We start from the raw sequence: 21,487 nt of genomic DNA, 5'->3' as shown, positions 1-21,487 counted from the left end.
TCAAGTTTGCTCTCATTTATTTAATCTAATTTATTTATTAGTTCAAAATTAATCTGCAATAAAAATGTACATAAGATTCATTCTAATTACAAAGCAAATTCAACAATTTCTCCGAGACTAAGTTTTCATTAAAATCCCTAGGCTAGCCAGTCAAGATGGTACAGTAGGTAAATGCTGCACTCACCTTCTCCCATAACCACATCCAAATTACAACTACAAAACAACCATCATTGAGAATAGCCTGGAATCTTACTGAATCGAAGCCCTACAACTAAGACATACAAATAAAGCCACCTCGAGACTGGTAGGAGGGGCAGAGAACAGCAAAACAGACTGGTCCCACACCTGCATGTGACCATTAGAAATTGGGAGGCAGGGATATGAAAGATAGTTGTAAAGATTTTGTAGGGTGTCAGATAGGCACACGTCTTATTAGGGAGACCACTTAATGGACGGTGTGGATGCCTGACCACTGCAGTGTACACTTGAAGCTGAAGCTGAATAATATTGTATGTCAACTATAATTTTATATATATATATATATATATATATATATATATATATATATATATATATATATATATACTCATAGGATGGAGTACAGCATAGGGAATAGTCAATGGAATTGTATAAGATATATATGATGCCGGAGTGGCAATAGATGGTGGAGGAAGGGTTATCACTTTGTGAGGGGTGAAATGGCTAAATATTACATAGTTTTATACACCTGAAACTAGTAATAATAATAATAATAATAATAATAATAATAAAGAAATTGGGAGAGATAGCTCAGCTGCTGCAGAGGTCCCACCTGGAGGAGCGACGGGACCCAGCCCTTCCCCAGCCCAGGGTTCCATTGCCAGGGAAATAAGCCCCCATAATTGCTGATTGTAAAAACGAATGGAGACTGTGGCTGAGTGAGATAGAGGGAAGCTGGAGTCCCTAATACTCCTCTTAAAGGGACCACAAACAGACTTACTCACCAACAGAATCACTGACTCTGAGCTCCAGCACTGGGGTAGCAGCTGGAAAAGCAGACATACAAGGAGGAACTGAATTGTCTAGCTTCAGAGTGAGGGCTGCAATAGCAGCTTTCTCCCGGACAAAGGAGCCAGCAGAAGCCATTGTTTCTTTGTTGAGCCCTCCCCCTTGTTGTTTTCCCTCGTATCTGAGTTCGTTCATCATGCCCTGGTGGTTCGAGACCCCACCCTGCCCAACTTTCCAGAACACCCAAGCCACTTCCAGTGGCCTTTTCATACAAACCACTTGCCTTGGCTCATGCTACAGACTTTCCTAGGGTCTCTCAAAGGTTCATGGAACCCAGAGAAGCATCATCTGGCTTGAGCATGTCATGTGGCTTTGAGTGAGCAGCTCTATGCCTGGCACTAGTGGCAGCTGGCCTTGGTTCAAGGCTTGGCCTATCAAAGCACCCCTAAGCACAACACAGGTGGCAGCCATCTGTGGATTCTTTTGTGGCTCCTGATTGGTGGCCCCAGGTGGAGTCGAGCTGCAGCTGAACTTGACCTATAGTGAGTCCCCTCCCAGGTGGCCCTGGGGCTGATACAGCTAGTGGCCAGCTTCCAAATGAGCTGGAGCATTATCCAGCAGCCTCCAAAAACAACGTACCCAAGGCATGGATCGGGCAGACACCAGAGCTCTGCTGAGGCAGATCCTGCTCTGTAAGGTAGGCCCCTGCACCACAGTTCTGCCACTGCAGTCAAGGTCAGTCCTGACAACAATTGAGCCTGAGGGTCAGTCCATCGCATTGAAGTGCAAATAGCAACCAAGTCTCAACTACAAGAAGAGGGAACACACAACCCACACAAAGGACATACCTGGAATCTGCAGCACAGATGACCAGGAGACTGCTCCACTGAGCCCCACAACACACCTACTACATAAGGCCACTCTAGTAAGACTGGGAGACATAGCAGCCCTACCTAATACATAGAAACAAACACGGGGAGGCAGCCAAAATGGGGAGACAAAGAAACATGTCCCAGATAAAAGAATAGGACAAAGCTGCAGAAAAACAAATACACAAAATGGAGACAAGTGATCTACCAGATCCAGAGTTCAAAACACTGGTTATAAGGATACCCAGTGATCTCAGGGAGAACTTCAACAAAGAGATAGGAAACATAAAAATGGAGATAGAAAGCATTTAAAAAACAGTCAGAAGTAATGAATACAATAACTGAAATGAAGAATGCATTACAGGGAATCAACAGTAGATTATATGAAGTAGAGGATCCAAATAGCAATTTAGAAGATAAGGTAGCAGAAAACACCCAATCAGAACAGCAAAAAAGAAAAAAAAAAAGAATCTAAAAGATGAGGACAGTTTAAGAGCCTCTTGGACAACATAAAGTATAGCAACATTCCCATTATAAGGGTACCAGAAGGAGAAAAAAGACAACAAGGAATTGAAACCTATTTGAAGAAATAACAATGGAAAACTTCCCTAACCTGGCAAAGGAAACACAGAAGTCCAGGAAGCACAGAAACCCAAACAACATGAACACAAACAGGCCCACACCAAGATACATCATAATTAAAATGCTAAAGTTTAAAGACAAAGAGAGAATGCTAAAAGTAGCAAGAGAAAAGCAGTTAGTTACCTACAAGGGAGCTCTCATAAGACTATCAGCTGATTTTTCAACAGAAACTTTGCAGGCCATAAAAATTGGCACAAAATATTCAGTGATGAAAAGCAAGGACCTACAACCAAGACTGTTCTATCTAGCAAAGTTATTTATCATTTTGAATTGAAGGACAGATAAAGAGCTTCCCAGACAAGAAAAAGCTAGCGTTCATCACCACCAAACCAGTAATACTGGAATAACAAGGAATTGTAGAGGAACTTCTTTAAGATGAAAAAAAAATCATAAATATGAATAGTAAAATGGCAATAACTACATACCTATTAACAATTACCTTAAATGTAAAGGATTAATTGCTCCAAGCAAAAGACAGTGTGGCTGAATGGATAAGAAAACAAGACTCATACATATGCTACCTACAAGAGACTCACTTCCGATCTGAAAAAAATACACACAGACTGAAAATAAAGGGATGGAAAATGATATTTCATGAAAACAGAAACAAACAAACAAAAAGCTGGGGTAGCAATATGTACACCAAAAAAAATAGACTTTAAAACAAAGGCTATAACAAGAGACAAGGACCCAGTAATCCCACTTCTGGGTATTTATCCTAAGAAACTCAAAATGCTACTTCAAGGGGATGTGTGTATCCATATGTTCATTGCAGCATTATTTACAATAGCCAAGATATGAAGGCAACCTGGGTTTTCTTTCCCTGATGGATGAATGGATAAAGAAAAGGTGGTACACATATACAATGGAATATTACTCAGCCATTATAAAGAATGAAATCTTGCCATCTGAGACAATATGAAAAAACTTAGAGGGTGTTATGCTGAATGTAGTAAATCAGACAGCAAAAGACAAATGTCATATGATCTAATTTATAAGTAGAACCTAAAGAACATATTAAACAAAAAAATGAAACAAGCAAACAGATACAGAGAACATTTTGATGGTTGCCAAATGGGAGGAAGTTTAGAGGTAGGTGAAAAAGGGGAAGGGGTTAAGAAGTACAAGTTGTTTTACACAGTGGTCATGGGGTTTAGGGTATAGCATAAGGGACATAGTCAATAATATTGTAATAACTATGTATGGTGTCAGATGGGTAAAGTGGATTTGTTGGGTGGTAGATGGGAGGGGCATTGGGGGCAGGATGAAAAGGGTGAAGGGATTAAGAAATATAAATTGGTTGTTACAAAATAGTCATGGGGATGTAAAGTATAGAGAATATAATCAATAATATGGTAATAACTATGTATAGTGCCAGGTGGGTATCAGTCAGGGGGATCACTTCCTAAATTATATAAATGTCTAACAACTATGCTGTACACCTGAAACTAATATAAAATAATATTGAATGTCAATTCCAATTGAAAAATTAAAAGGGGGGAAAGATAAAGAAGAATAAGAGGTTCATATTTCCAGGTATAAAACAGTAAGTCTTGGGGATGTAATGTACAGCATAGGAAATGTAGTCCAGAATATTTGATAGCTTGGTATGGTGTCAGATGGTTGCGGGACTTATCATGATGATCACTTCTTTAGCATAGAGAATATAATCAATAATATAGTAATAACTATGTATAGTGCCAGGTGGGTACTGTTGAATAAATATGATGTACACCTGAAACTAATATGTATTGTACGTTAGCTATATTTTAATAAAAATCTTTTTTAAAATTAAATAAATTAATTAAATCTCCAGGCTGGATTTCACACCTTATAATACTATAAAATTGTTTGGTTCTTGATGCTGAAGTAGAGTCATATTTTATTTCATCCAAAAAAGGGGGGGTCAACAATAAACCTACTTAACAATAGAAAGTATCATAACTTCAAAATATTTGGACTCTAAGTAAAAGTTCAAATTAGTTTAATCCACAGACGTTCAAGTTAGGTCCCTGATCTACTGTAATATCCCCACTAAAGTCCCTCAATCTTTTGTTATTTTAACAAATGCTATATGTGTTTTCATTGTTATAGGTAAAGTACAGGATATAAAGAAATAATGTGCACGATTTCTGTCCTATATGAATTTACAATCTATTTGTGAGTTGAAACCTCATGTGAAAATTCCAGTAAGAGTAGCATTAACATTTGAAAACTATGAAAGCTAGTCCTTAAATGCCAAACACGTAGTACACATAATAAACACATCTAGTCCTTAAATGCCAAACACGTAGTACACATAATAAACACATCTGAGTCTAGAGGAGAAGATCCACCTGAGCTGGAGTGTTACAGGAGCATGCCCATGATGCCAAGGACTGTGCCTTACGAGTACGGCAGGAACCCAAAAAGAGTATGACGTGCTCCTTTTCGAGGAGCTTTCAGTCTAGTTCATAGACTCACAAAATGTAATCACAAAACAATTCGAAATGAGTCTACAAGTGTATGCGAGATTTAAACATATACACAAACAAGAGAGGAGCATTGCAAGTATAAAGAACAGCTGGTGGGACAAAACCTTGTAGCAGCGGCGTTGGCCAAGGCAGTGGGGGTTACCTATTGCAGTGGTCAGCTGACCTCTGTTTTCAGTTTTAGTTGAAAGTCCCTCCACGGCCTTTTGCAGTCTCTTGGTGTGTCTCTAGAGTAAATTTCATTTACTCTACACTTCACCAATGTTGGAGGGTCAAGAAAAAGGAGGAACTGATTTGGGGTGAAAGCTTTTTTTTCCCACTAGGTATAACTGTAAACTATACGAAACTAAACTAAACTAAGAAAGGATAAGATAAGATAAGATAAAATAAAATAAAATAAAATAAAATAAAATAAAATAAAATAAAATAAAATAAAATAAAATAAAATAAAATAAAATAATAAAGTAAAGTAAAGTAAAGTAAAATAAAATAAAATAAAATAAATAAAATAAAATAAAATAAAATAAAATAAAATAAAATAAAATAAAATAAAATAATAAAATAAAATAAAAGTAAAGTAAAATATGGGTGAAAAGAAAACCAGAGCCCTTGGACTTCATGAAAGGTTTCCAGGAATACCTGACTCAGCAGACGCATCATGTGAACATGATTCCTGGATCAGTTAGTGGGGACAAAGAAGGGAGCTGGAACAGATGGTGATCAGAATAGACTTGCTCTCCCATCTGCTGAACTCTCCACCAGATGAAAACCCTGGAATGTTAGTAATGGGTTTGAAAGGACCTTCCATGGAAAGTTCAAGAGTCAGTACTGCAACTATGCCAGCAAAGGAACAGCCTGGCTTATTGAATGGATTAGAATCCACACAGGTGAGAAACCTCATAGGTGTCACTTGTGTTCATTTGCATGTGTTTACGAACGTCATCTGGAAGCCCATCTATGTTCCCATACAGGAGAAAAACTATACACATGTGAATGATGTCCCTTCCACTGCAGTAATAGAAGTAACCTGTCCCATCATGGAAGGTGCAAGCATCAAATGGTACCGATGAAAGGTACTAGGTCTTCCTTAAGCAACAAAATGGGGCGGGGGGGGGGGGGCGGTTTACAGAAAACAAGTAATCCTGACTATAGCAAAAGAGTACATTCAACTTAAGTCCACCTTTTATGGTGCTTCAGAAACCAGACTACCTTAACGATTTTACTTACACACTCCCAAACATCCAGACTGACTCCTATGAAAGTATGGCAAAAACCACGTCAACTGATGCCCTACCAAGGGACCCCCGTGAATTCCTGGTTGACAGCCTTTTAAATCAGCTCTCCACTCTAGCAGGACAGTTGTCAGTTTGACATCAGACAAACCAAAAGCCTGCATCCGCTGATGTAGGAGGCTGCCCCAAAGAGAAGCCTCTCATGACACTGCAGCCCTCTGCCCAGGCAGTAGTTTCTGCCGCGTCAGCAAGTATTCCCCAGAGCTCCTCCCCCACAAGCCCTGAATCTCTGCCATCATAGTCAAAGGCACGACAGTCCCGTGGCAGGTCCAAGCAGTGAACCAAGTTCCCGCACAAGTACACCTAGCACAGGAAACCACCAGCCAAGCACTCTGGCTCGGACCATGCCGGTCCAGGACACGCAGCTGCTACACCACTGCCAGCACTGTGACTTGTACTTTGCAGACAACATCGTTTCCATTATTGGTATGGGATGTCATGGCTATGAGAATCCTTTCCGGTGTAACATGTGCCGGTGCAAATGTAAAAACAAGTACGATTTTGCCTGTCATTTTGCAAGAGGGTAACATAACCAACGCTGCTTGGAAATGATCACATTATGTTTTACTTGGTTTTGCCTTCTTGTGTTTTGTAGTTTTATTTATTTTATTTTATTTTACTTTATTTTATTTTATTCTTTGAGAGGGTCCATCCCTATAAGGTGTCTGCTAATTTAAAATTTACACATTATATTTATAGAAAACAAATTTGACAATGGAAACAAAATGTTTTCCTCTTGTTTTTTCATACAAGTCTGGTCAGGGTCATTTATGTATTTGAGCAGCTAGACACATTGGTGTCTATTTTTTCCTTTTAGTTAGACATTTGAGAATTAAAGTGCAAGATTAATCTTACAGCTGTTCATTTAAATTTCCCACTATTACGGGCCATAAAAACTTCAAAGCTTATCCACACTTTTCGTGTTTCAATATATATTAATACATTTCAACTACATGTTATTTCTGTCCATATATATATATATATATATATATATATGTATATATATATATATATATGTATATATATATATGTATGTGTGTGTATATATATATATACATATATATATACACACACACACACCGTGTTTATCCGAAAATAAGACCTAGCCAGACCATCAGCTCTAATATGTCTTTTGGAGCAAAACTTAATATAAGACCCCGTCTTATTTTAATATAAGACCAGATATAATATAATATAACATAATATAATATAATATAGTATAATATAATATAATATAATTAATATAATACCAGGTCTTATATTAATTTTTGCTCCAAAAGACTCATTAGAGCTGATGTTCCGGCTAGGTCTTGTTTTCAGGGAAACACAGTATATGTAGGAAAACATACAGAAATGTGAAAATAGATATAAAATGCACTTAAACGTGATATTTAATTGGTTTATAAAAATACGACTTGCTAAATAAACCTAGAGTAATTTTGAATAGGAAGCTATCGTTTATATATTGCATAATAACTAGCTTACTCTGAAGAAATCTTGGTCAAACAATAAAATACTCGTATATTGTTACTGTTGGTTTCTGTGTACTTTACAAAAACTTTATTTTTAATTTAGTTCAAAGCTTGAAAGTGTTACTAATTGACTTCATCTTGAGACTATCTTAATTATTAAGCATTTACTGACCCAAAAGGACTGCTACACTTAATGTAAATAAAAGGGAACATTTCCACAAACACCCCTACGTGCAAGTTAATGGATTTTCTGCCCTCCCACATGCTAGAAAGCCATTAAAGTGACTTCCTGTAGTTTAATATCCAATCTAAACTAATCTCAGTTGCATTGTTCAAAGACACAGCATCTCAGAGTTCCTCCAAACAACTATAACTCTCTTCCTTGTCAACTCTGAGGCTTGCGCGTCTGAAATTCAACAGCCCTGCTTCACTTTGTTGCTTAACTTCCTCATTGCTCAAGTCAGTTCAGTGCAGCCATTTCCAAATGTACAACTTGCTCCTAGTGTTTATTTAGTGCCAGAAAGAAACAGGTTGCCATTATTTGGAAGCTTCTGTGAGTAGTTTTTCCTTCTCACATTTTATTTTATTCTTCAAATAAAAGCAATACCCAAAATAAAAATTAAAAAAATGAAAGTTTTCATTAAACAAAGATAACTCTCTTGCTAAAACCAGTTTATTAACTGTGTACCCTGGGCCAAATAGTAAAAAATACATTTTTTTCTCACAACTAATGATAGATGTTCTGAAGGTGCATTTTAATTTAAACATAGAAAAAACTTTTTTTTATAATTACAAACTAGAGTATAAAATTCTAATTGTTCTATGATTTAATGAGCACAGTTGATATTCCAAAGGTGTGGATTCTTGAAAGGTATAATTCTAAAGGCACTAAAGTTTTTGAAGCAAATCTATCTTAGAAATTTTAGTATTGTATTTTTTTAAAGATTTAGAATTTTAGTTAAATCTTCTGTAAGTTAAATGCTGTATTTGGAAAGATGTTAATATCTTTCATTAAGTATTGAATATATTTGTCCCATTTTATTTTCAATCAACTATTTTATAGAAATGAATTTTTGGGAAAAGTTTAATTTAACTTGCATTATTTATCATACTTTGCTGTTAACAGGCAATGTTCTGAAACTGAATTTATTTTTGTTCGGTACACATAAGTTTAGATTTTTAAAGTTGGTAGATAATTTATCTCCACTAATATTTTTTTAAGAAATTGTAAGGAAATTAACAGGGAATAATTTTATTTCAGATTTTAGTAATATAGTATGTAGCTACAACTTCTTGAAATTCAAGTAAAGACTAGGCTTCTACGTTGAAAAAATTCCATTGGATATTTCCCAGTGCTATTTCATTTTAGAAACAAGTGTTTGCCATCCATCTGCAGAATTGTCGGTCTCTTTTTCCAGGGCTTTCACCAGATTTCACCTCATAATTTCTCTATTGATTATTTCAAAATCATCGATTTGGGACCTTGATCATATGTGCAAAATCCCTTCACCTTTGCCATATAACAGCATAATCAAGGTGTTATATATAATCAAAGTCATATCACTTTTGCCATATTTTCTTTATCAGCAGCATGTCACAGGTCCTGATCACAGATTATAAAAGGGCCTAATACCAGAAGGCAAGAGTAATAATGAAGAGGTCACCTGAATGTCTGTCTGCATATCCTCCTTCAACTTTTCTCTTTAGATTAAATACAGAAAGAAGAGTAGTAAAGGGTAATTTTGGGTACATCGCTCTTGCTTGTGTACGTCTAGCTAGAGAGTAGGTATGAAATTTTTAAAAACGAAGCATTTCCGTTGTCACATTTTGGTGCATAGCCTCTGTCAAATTACTGCGAAATCTGGGTCCAGAACCTCTTCTTTGTGAATCTCCAGCTGGAGAGTAATGGTATGAGAGAAGGAAAAAGGCCACATTTGGTAAGGGCAGATGTCAGTTACCAACTGTGTTTTCATTCATGAACTCGAGACTTGGACACTGAGCAGATACCAGACTCCATTTTATGAACCTCTTGTCACACAGCGACTGTAGTATATTAATTGAGCATCACTTGACACACCAGAAGTTAGGATGCCCCTGGACACAATGCCATGTGGATTGCAGAAACAGAAATGGCAGGAAACAGTTTAAACTCCCTACGTCTACTAGAAAAGATAGTAAGTGTGTAGCCATTCTGTAGGTGATTTGTTTTTTTCTTTAGTCAATTTTTTTCTTTTAATTTTTTATATTAGTTTCAAGTGTACAAAACAACATAATGATTAGACATTTACACCCCTCACAAAGTGATAACTCCAACAAGTGACTACCCCTCTGACATCGTATACAGCTGTTACAATACCATTGACTATATTTCCTATGCTGTACTTTATATCCTGTGACTCTATATATTTAATTATAGTTGACATATAATATTATTCTACTTCAGCTTCAGGTGTACAGCACAGTGGTCAGGCATCTACCCAGTCTGTGAAGTGAAGTGATCCCCTTAATAAGTCCAATGCCCATCCGACACCCCACATAATCTTTACAACATTATTGATTATATTTCCTATACTGTATTTCACCGAGATACAGAGAAAAAACTGATGGTTGCTAGATGGGAAGGGGGTTGGGGGATAGGGGAAAAGGTGAAGGGATGAGAAAGTACAAACTGGTAGTCACGAAATAGTCACAGGGATGTGAGGTGTAGAAGACTTGTTTTAAGAGGGGAGAAGTTTGGAAAGGTTGACTGATGGGGGTAAAAAAAATGCATGCAATGGATAATTGAGTCATATGAAGCTCACATGCTTTGTATAATGCTTGAATCTCTAGTCTGACTGATGAGCAGGCCTAGAGGGGATGTTCCCCATTCACTGGCTTAGTGTATGTTTGTTGCTATAGTTTAAGGGAAGTCAAACAGACTAAGGAGTCACTATGCCCAAACTAATGAGCCACCATCATGGTAGCACTGTTCCATGACAATTCACAGACTTCGTTTTCAAACACACAGCAAAGATCCATCCAAGCACAAGCTGGCTGCATCTCCAGATCAAACAAAATTGGATCCGCAATGACTCACATGTTCAGCACAGCGCTGACCCTCACTTTAGACCTAAGCACACCCACTTTGCTCCAGATCCATATTGTTGCTTTTCTCTGATGAGCATCTCTAATCCAGACAGCAGAGTGGCTATTGACTTTTAGACTCAGAAAACTGCACCCTCTGAGTACAGGGAGAACGGAGAGTTGGCTCTTACCAGGATCAAACATGTTACTTCAAAAGCCAAATGTACCAAGGGATTCCAAATCTTCCATATAGAGAATGCAAGCTGGAAGAGCGACTGCATTAACTCGAAACTACCTACTGGACTACAACACACGCATAAACTACAATTTTTCTCTCCAGCCATGCATCTTCTATTATAATGACATTCTGCACCAAAGAGAGCCTAATCTCTACACAGATTTATTTTAAAGCCATAAACGTGTTTAAAAAAAAAAAAAAACAGATTTTTTTTTTTAAGCCACTGACTTTGCAGTGTTCAGAGAATACTGGATCCAGTTACCCTACAGGTTTTGTTAAACCTAATTTAAAATCCTAAAATTGCATCTTATTCAGCGCTTACCCCTTTGGGCTTTCTAGTTATACCAGTCCCCTGTCCCCTAGGATCCTCTTACTGAAGAATGATCAGGCTCACAAGTCTTGGAAAGAAATTTTGCTACAGGGAGTCATACTGCTATGATGGAATTGTCCTGAAAAATGCTGTCTCTATGTATTTCACAATTCCTGAAATTCTCTTCTTGTAAATCACACTGAGCATCACTGGCTTTTATTAGGGAACTGAAATGTACTGCTACCCTCCAGGTATAATGGAAAATAACCACTTTTCCCCATCTAAAATCTCTCAACGAATCAACCCAAAATTTTAAAGTCTGGAAGCCATGCGTTTTGTACCATGTGACAATCATAGGCCCAATTGTAGAGTAAATTTTCTCTCAAAATCTTCTCTTGTTCCTGAAGTTTGATTACCATACTTTCATAGGATCATATCATAGATTCATTAAGTCAATTTCACTTCTCTTTTTCTTAAGAGTTTATAAAATACCCCAGAAAAATACGCCAGAGAGATAAATAAAAAGAGATAGAATATTAGATATAAACATAGAGCAGACGAGTCCTTAATTTAGTAAAGGTACTATCACTGCAGGTTAATATTCCCTGGAACAGTATCCACATCACATGAAAACCACCAATCAACTTTATTTAAAGAAAAATCAATCAAAACTTCTATAGCAAGTTACTGTGGTAACTATAGGTACTTAAAAAAAAAAAATATATATATATATAGGTACTTAAAAATATATATATTTTTTTAAAAAAAAAAGGCTTTCACATAGAGAACATTAAAAATACTATATAAAATGTTAAAAAAACAACCATTTTTTAATGCATGGCTGAGTTCACTTCAATATCATAAATACCCTCAAAGGTAAGCAACAGCAAGGAAAAACTGAATCCAGAGAACTATGTAGAACATTGAAGCAGGCACCTTCCCTGGGCTTGAATACATGGGGCAAGAATAAAGCCTAGGGACTAAGAAGGGTGGAAAATCAAAGTGAACACCTCTGCCAAAAAGAAGGAACCCTGATGGGAAGGAAGGGCAATGCCTTCACAAGGTCTCCCAGCTAAACACTGGCCTACCGAAGACGAGGGTAAGTAGGAGATCTACCTTCACGCGGGGTGGAGCTGAAAAAATAAGACGGTCAGCTTGCGGGTTCCAACTCTGGGTAAGGAGGAGTAGGCATGCTTCATACATTGTCTCTCCCATTGAATGCAGCTATGGAACCTGGATAGGGTGCATGATCTCTGAAGGGTAAGAGATAGCAGGAGGATGGGAAGAGATGATTCGAATCTGAAATACCATCACATATATGGTGAGTTTCTCTTTTTGTCCCAAGGTATCACCCAACCTGAACAGAAGTGCAGGTACATGGGAGCAACAGAGACAGTTCCAGAAACCTTCAAGTTCTATCTCGAAGAATGGGAAAGAAGTCTCATAACTCTCTGACAAATTGGGAGTGGGGAGGTGGGAAAGTGGACCTCCCTATTTCTCTCTGTTCTCTCCCATCCCAGTCTCTAGGCCATTCCACTGCAGTGGTGGAAGCAAAAGCACCAATGGCAACAGCCAGGGCTCCGAGGTGCCTAAAATGTGAGGAAAGTGAACCTTTCTCTCCAATCAGAGGAGTGATCCTGATAGGATCGGGTAAGCAAATCCCCTTTCTCTGTCCTAACTTGACCCATGACATAGGCACCGTCACAGGAGGTGGGCAGCAGAGCAGGATAATTAAAGCCCTGCTCTAAGCCCAAAGACTGAAAAGTGGAGTACCACAGCAACTTTTAGGGAACTAAGAAATTAAGGGAACTCCCTTCATCTGAGAAAGGTAATCTATGTTTAGAAAGAAAAGGTAGTTACAGTAAACATCACAGAAAACTGTGAAATGCTGAAAGTATCACATTGAAGTTTAAAGAGTCAGGTATGTCGTTATCATTACTTGCTTTTTTTTTTTTTTTTTTTTTTTAGGTACATTGGTGTTGGCCTTATTGCTACAGCTATATAAAATGCATATTGTGTTTTGGACACTTTTATGCTTATAATATATTTTAGGAAAAAAGTAAAAAAAATATAAAGCAAACAAAAATTTGTGTTCGTTATTATGTATCTAAAGTCCGTTTTGTACCTAAGGAATGCACTATATCAGATTTTTGGAATCAAGGTTTCTACCCTCTACTGTCACTAACTTTTTGCCAGATTTGTACTGATCACTTAACACTTCTGAGCCTCAATTTATTTTCTAGTAAATTAACTGAGTTGGACTCAATATCTTTAACATACAGTTACACATTCCATGATTCTTTTAAATGAATATGTCCAGGCTTTGGGTTTTCATTACTTAACACGAATACCTCCATGTATTTAGGGTATAATTTTGTATTCTTGACAAAGAATGACAAAACAAAATTATATAAAATTTAAATTTCAATGTCCACAGATAAAATTTTATAGAAACACAGCCGAGCTTATTATTTATGCATTGTCTATGGATGCCTTTGTATTATAACAGCAGAGCTGAGCATGTGCAATGGAGACCATATGTGGTATGCTCATTATTTTTCAGTGTTGTTCAGTGCACAAATCACAATAACAGTTATAACTTGGCAGCTCTTCCAGTGTCATGCATATCACCATGTTGGGACTTTGTTTTTTTATTACCACTGTATACCCATCCTGTGAAAACAAGAAAGGTGCATTTTGTACTTGTGTTATTGAGTTAGGTCACCAAGCATTGTATTTGTCATGCAATGACAGTAGACTGTACTTAAAGCTTATACTATATGTTGATGTTACCCAATTAAACACTAATTGCAATATTGATTGCAGCAGAAAAAAGTGTCAAGAGAAAATAAGCTCTTTTTTTTCTTTTGCAATTATTAACCTTTCTGTGAGAACAGTTGTTCAAAGAGATGACAACATTAGAAGAAAAATCAAAGAGTCAGGTTTTTTTTTAAAGGAAAGTTATTTTGAGTGCTCTTCCTTAGCTCTTGACAAATTAAGAAATGTTACCTATGCTACTCAGTTGTTTAAGGGGTCAATGCTGAGTTTGAAGTGACTGAAAAATTAACCTCCGTGAATAAATTGGTTGGAACTACTACATATGGGAATATTTTAAAAGAAGTTGAGAAAACCCTTATTTAGAACAAACTGAAATAGAATCTGGTTAGATGTGCTGCAATTGATAATAGTAAAAATAGGGTTGGAGCAGAAAAGTGTTTAGTTGGAAAATTATTTGCTTCTCAGGTTTAGACAAGGGCTCTGCTTTGAAAGCAAACCAACATATACGAGGCTGGACAGTTAAGTTCACAAACTTGTGGCAACGATGTTGCTAACCTTTTTGGATATCACAGGGATTATTCATTATGAACTTGTACCAACTGGACAAACAGCTAACCAAGTGTACTATTTGGAAGTGCTGAAAAGGCTGCTTAATAAAGTTAGACAACCTGAACTTTTCACCAACAATTCATGGCTCTTGCATCACGATAATGCACCAGCTCACATGGCACTGTCTGTGAGAGAATGTTTAGCTTATTGGAATACCCTGTATTGGAATACCCTTTCTACTCACCTGATCTGGCTTTTTTCTTTACCCGGAGATAAAAAAATAAAAAAAAAATATTGAAAGTAAGACATTTTGATGACATCAACAGTACTACAACGACAGTTCTGAGGTTCATTCCTGAAAAAGAGTTCCAAAATTGCTTTGAAGGGTGAACTAGGCGCTGGCATGGGTGCATAACTTCCCAACGGGAGTCCTTCGAAGGTGACCATAGTGATATTTAGCAATGAGGGATGCAGCCCTTTTCTTAGGATGAGCTCACGAACTTAATTGCCAAAACTCTTATTTGCTTCACTAGATATACTAAATCTGGACTACCATCTACAATTACGTATAGTCATCCCTTAATTAAGTTTATTGTAATCTACTGTTCTACAGAGTCAATCTTCTATAGACTTAAATAAGTGTCTAAAAGAATCCTTATCTTTGTATACATCTTTTAAGACTTTGACCTTGCCACTAATATCTCTAGTTCGGCAGGGATCAAGTATTGACTTCATTATTTGGGTAATAATGGGAAATTTCTAGAGCTCCCACGTAGCCTTTCTTACTTTAAAAGCCTTCACAGTTGGTCAATGAGGGGATTCTATTAGTTGCTGAATTTATGAATTCCTATTATTATATTAACTCAGAAACTGAAAAAATGTATATATTGCAGAAAATTTTTCGCAGACCTATCAGCCTCACTGTGAGACATTGAGCCAAATGTCTCCATTTATCTTGAGTACCTTAACGTCCCCCACTTTGACTAGTGGTACTCAATAGCATTCTGAATCTGTTACTTCAGGAAAAAATGTAAAATGTCTATGAAGGTGTGGGTATGTCACTTTATCCAGTCTGCTCTTACTTTAGTAAGTGACTGCAGGTTTGTGGGAAGACAAGAGGAAGACTTGAAATATGTGTATGTACTGGGTCCTCCTCAAGTATATCTGGCCACTCTTCCATTAGAGTGGTGAGGGTCTGTGAACTGGCTCCCATTTTAATTCGAGGAGAGACCATAATTCCATTTTCATGACTCATATCAGCTTAAAGTACTTTTGTTTAAGCAGATCAAGGTAAGAACTTTGTAGACTTCTATTTTTTTCAGTTCTAGATATTGCATGATCAATTGACTGCCTCCACAGGTAAGTGAAATTCAAACCACTCTGATTCCTCGGGTCACGCCCCATTTTGGTAACCATGTGTACATACTCAGTAATAATTAAGGGATCTTCTTTGTCTAAATGAGGTTATTCATTTTACTGGCAGCACCTCCTACCTTGTCCCTCTTTCCAAGTCTAAGACAGCCATTACAGAAGGCTTCAAGGAAGGTGGTATTCTCCTCATAGATGTAGCTCTTGGGATTTTTGGTGAAAGGGGAAGTCTTCTGAGCCTTCTCTTCCTAAACATTTGGATTCCTCCCTCTACATTATTGTAGAACTTCAGACATCTCCAACTTCATTCAATACAGACTTCTCTATAGTCCAATTTTGGTTAACAAACCAAGCTTTTTTCAGCTTCTCAAGCTGAAAGCAGAGTCTCTTTAAAGCGCCTCAGATGAATAAATCCAGCCTTATTTAAAATTATGTTCCCCTCCCCCTGGTTTAGCACTCTCAGCATCATTTCTACACAAATCTTCCAGATTTTATAAGTCTTACTAATCTTTTCATATGTAAACCTTTGTTCTTGGGTTTGAATTGACAATTGACCTCATTCACCAGAGAGCATTGTTGGAGGTCATGCCGAGCTGGACTCAGGCAATCAGAGGTTCCTCACCCCCTCCCCCGTCTTTGGAATGTAAATTCTGCCCATCTTTTCTGCAGCCAGGCCATTTTCAAGGATGCAGACTTGAGAGAGTAAATGCAATGTTGAGCTCATCTAGACAAAATATGTGACTAAACCCAGTTAAGGCTGCTTTACAAACTTTTAAGATTATGGCGGTTGGGCTAGAAGCTCTTGTCTTGCACCCCAAATCAAGCGTCCCATATGAAAGTTCCCATGTTTATGAAAACTTGCCACCTACTAATCTGGAGTGGCCTGCATATTTCTCAGGTCTTTCCTTGCCCTCTGACTTGGGGCAGTTTGCTGACCAACAGGCATTCTGACTTGCTATATGAGAAGGCAGTGAGGAGTGACAGGGATTGGAAATGAGAATTGGCACCTGTCTGCCAGATAACAAGCTCCTGTGAGTTTAATGCAGGGTCTTCAAGCAAGGTAGACGAGGTTCTCAGACAAATGAAGGACAGCTGCTACTGATATGGAAAGTTCTGTAAAATTTTGGAGTTTGAGGTACTCAGATATATCTGAATCCTACCCTTCCAATAAATCTCAACTTCCATAAGAGCTAGCTTGAGACTGTAAAATTAACCTATGTTTAAATTTAGGAAATGACAAAATCAGATTCTGCACCGGGAAATTACTTACGTAAACCTTGTGCCTATAAGAGACGAGAATTTTTTACTATAGTCATAGAAAATCTTTGGTTATCTTGATACTGTTTTGAGTACAGAATTAAAAGCCCTGATTCTATTGTTTTTTCAATAGCAGAATTAGCAGAAACTGTCTTATTCCAGAGTACCTGTATAACTTATGCCCATCATAATACGCTGTGGCAACCACAGCATATTTTAATATTTTAAAGAAATTTATGTCATGCATTAATGTCATTCTCTAATAGTAACCTGCCTTCAAATCCAACGATGGCAAATAATAAATTCCTAATTACTAGTCTTGATGTTTGTTGCTTACCCTGTCCTCTGGTACCAGGTTCCATATTGGTTCACTCTAACAGAAAATACTCTGGGTTTTTAAACAGCAGGAAGTTTAATATAAGGAATTGGGTGTTCACAAAATTGTGGTGAGGATTAGAGAAGTTCTCTGTGGTATATTTTCAAAAATCCCTTCCAGGAAAATACCCCAGAACCTGAGGGTCCTGAGGGGCTCCTCCTCTGCCACAATTAGGCAGCTTCCATCTCAGCTTTGGGCTTCGATATGGCACAATCTTGCTGTAACTGAAGATCAAAAAGCTACCCCCACAATCACGTATTCAGTATGAAGTGTGGGTCACTGGGTAGCCAGAAGGCAGAAGAAGATATGAAATTACGTTATGCTAGGAACCCAGAAAGAATTTAGGAAATAAAAGGAGGAGAGAAGCACTGAACACAAACTTTATAAAACATTCAATTTTATGAGGGATAATTCTGAGCATCTGGTTAACATGGCAGAACACTGAGTGATAAACCATTAGGTAGGAATGCGTATGTATACCTCTTAAACGAATATAATCACAGCAATTTATTTCATAGTGACCTTTTATGTTTTTATAGATATTGCTACTAAAATTCTTAGATGAGATAAAATGGTAAATAGAGAAACAATAGAAAATAGTGAAGATTTTTCATGTTGTTTGACTTCTTCATAGGCATTTACTTAAGCTCTCAATTATTTTTTCACTGAGTAGAAAATAAATATATGGACTAATACTGGACTCAAAAGCTGGGACTCTAAAACACAAGCAAATGATTAATATAACTAAATAATTCCAGTAAAAACAAAAACAAGCATAGCAGTCAGAAAGTTCATAAACTTACTATATTTTTTCCTATAAAAGTCAAGTGATTGAGACCAAATGGGACGATATGTTTTAAGTAGGATTCTCTCCGGAGCAAATCCCGTGACAAGAATTTGAGGGAAGCAGTTTATCTGTGAGGTCACCTGAGGAAGCACCAGCATGGTAGAGGGTGCTTCCGGGAAGTGAAGGGAAACCGGGAAGTGAAGGGAACCGATGAACCAGTTACTGCTCTTGGCAGCATGGCTTCAATTCTCTTAGGGGCTTCTGGGGAAATGTGTAAACTCACCTTGGAATTATCCCACCCAAGGAACCCCCGTGTTTATCCTCCAGCTCCCGTCATCACTCATGTGATGGAAGCTGCTTCTCAGACCATCACAACCCAGAACTCCTAGTCAGGGCAGACTGAGGACACAAGAAAAATCTCCCGCTGCAGAGTGCTTTCAGTAGGAGACCCTGGACTTGTCCTGCCTCTGTTACTTACTGAGAGAGAGAGAGAGAGAGAGAGAGAGAGAGAGAGAGAGAGAGAGAGAGAGAGAATTATCTCAAGAGCTATTTCAATCACTTATTTTCTTTTGATAATGGAGACTGAACCTCCAGCAAAAAGTCTTAATTGATGAGTTAGGAACGATCACAAATGAATTAAATAGCTGTTGAGGGAGAGAGTAACTAAGTGGTTAATTGTATTTAATTCTCTGTTCCCTAGGAAATTTGATTTTTTAAGTTATTACTTTAAAAAAAATTTTCATTGTAAAATATACTATCCCCAAATATCAGTCTTTCCCCTCACTTAAATACATTACTATTCAATATCAAAAAATGACTGTGGGGAAAAAAAATTCCGAATTTAGTTTGCTTATTAAGCACAAAGTAAATCAAAATTAACCTAAGATGCCTTTTTTCTTCTGCCTTTGTCTCCTGCTGCATTTTATGTCTACTATTCTTCTGTACTTTTAAATACCCTTTAGTTAACAAGAACAGCAAAACAATTCCAATGACTTTCTTTAAAACTGACTATCAACAATATTGTTGATACAATATTATATCAACATTGTAATTTCCTACTGCTATAATGTCTTTCAAGACACATATAAAAGACACATATAAAACATTTCCACTTAATAATAACAATCCAATTTTACAATTATATTATCGCAATTGTAACATTTATCCCTGGAATTTTTTTTTTTTTTTAATAAGAAATCAACAACATTCTTATTTTGGGGTTTGAAAATTCCATGAAAAAAAACCTTCCCATTTGACGTTTTTTACATTTCCCTGTGTGACAGGAGGAGTTAAGGATGACAATAAACAAACATTGAACTTTTTTTCAAGTTGTCACCTTCCCAGAGGAGTCTTTTTCTAATGAAATTGATCAGTCTGGGAAATTTGTTCTTCACAGTTTCCTCTAGAAAAACCATGCCAGTGAAATTCAGCAAGGAATTAAGTCATAAAAAAAGCAAGTCATTCTATTGCTAATGAAGCCAGAGGTATCATTTCTGTGATTGAACTATAAGGAAATGTAAAATTGCCCTTACCTACCTGAGTATTATGAGGTCTGAGGAAAAAAATACGTATCATCTATTTTTAAAAACAGACATATAATCATATATGGTAAAGATGATTTCTCTGGTTCAAGGAAAAATTTCATTTACACGGCACTGATCAAAAGGTGAGTTTTCGAAGTTAATTAAGAATCATGCTGAATACAATAATTTTCTTAGTAGTGAAATATTATTACACATTTGGCAGTACTATTAAGGAAATAACTTGGCAACCTCATCACTGAAAATGGTTCCTCTCATAAAAATGAGTACCCAGAGAGATACTTATGCATACTCTAATTCGATGTTATATGCAAAGAATTACTCTAGAGCAATATATCAGTATCTTCTAAGTGTTTAAGTAGACAATAGCGTAAGTCAAAATCTAGCAATCAGGGGCATAGTTTGGGGAAGATAAAATAGCAGTGGAAACCCATTTTGTTAGAACCACTGTTTGCCTACCTTCATTCTTACCCACAGACTTCATACATACTGGTAATTTGCCAACTAAAATCAACATTTTTTTAGCCTCCCTTGTAGAAATAATGACCATGTGACACATTTTTAGTCAATGAGATATAGGCCATATTCTGCTAGAAGTTTCTAGAAATGCTTTGTATTACTAAGATAACCAGTTGGACTTTTATGTCTGGAATGTGGTCTGGAACTAAAACAGCCATTATGAAACCATATGAGAGCCATATGCCAAAGATGATGGGGCATAAAGTTATAGGAAGACCGAGACTTGGGTGGTCTCATGAGGCTGCTACCTCAGATCAGGACCACTTGTGTCAATAATTTTTATACTATGCAAAAAATAAAATCCTTTATTGGCTAAGCCATTGTAGTCAGGTTTCTGTTACATCATGCCAAATGCAATCCCTAATTGATGACTATCCTCAGTGTAGCTACTAAAAAATATATATAGCAAATTCCTTGAATGAGGACAGTTATTCATGTGGGCATTTATCATGGGTCTTCAGTCATACTCCTGATGGAAAACTCTCTACATAAGAAAATCATGACCTTCTGAAATGGTCTTCTCCTTTGATTTTTGGGCAGAAGGTTATAGAATCCATCTTACTATAAAGTAGGATAAGTTAATGTAAAATGATGCCTAAGGTGCATTTGCTACAGAGCCAAAGACAAGAGACATCCTGATAAAGTACCTTAAATGTTCATGGCTTACATTCCTTCCATCTCTTTTCATAAAAAGCTTCTTCAGCTCATCATGTTACTCTTTTTTTCAGACACATGTGACTGCCATCTGGATCTCTGAAGCTCTGAAAGTCTGTCGTAATATTAATAAGACACATGCATCTCAGAAGTCCTGTGAATGTTGGTCATGGGTCAACTTTGTGTATTGAAAATATTTTCTTACTACTTAATTTACAAAAAATGTTCTACTTTTCAATGTTATGATTTCAATCAATTCATAAGGCAAAGCACTGTCGTTTGAAACATTATGTTTCTGTAAAACAAAAAGGATT

General features: G+C 37.0%; 1 pseudogene across 1 annotated transcript; it reads left to right on the top strand.

Moving 5' to 3' along the window:
* Positions 1-1,633: 1,633 nt before the first annotated feature.
* Positions 1,634-13,349, top strand: LOC308494498 (zinc finger protein Pegasus-like; annotated as a pseudogene). The gene is made up of 4 exons: positions 1,634-1,722; positions 5,566-5,856; positions 6,378-6,832; positions 13,313-13,349. The product of its transcript is annotated as a zinc finger protein Pegasus-like (transcript).
* Positions 13,350-21,487: the final 8,138 nt, after the last annotated feature.

The sequence above is a fragment of the Rhinolophus hipposideros genome (genome assembly GCF_964194185.1).
Source record: "Rhinolophus hipposideros genome assembly, chromosome: 3".
NCBI lineage: Eukaryota > Metazoa > Chordata > Mammalia > Chiroptera > Rhinolophidae > Rhinolophus > Rhinolophus hipposideros.
This window is presented reverse-complemented; position numbering and strand designations above follow the sequence as displayed.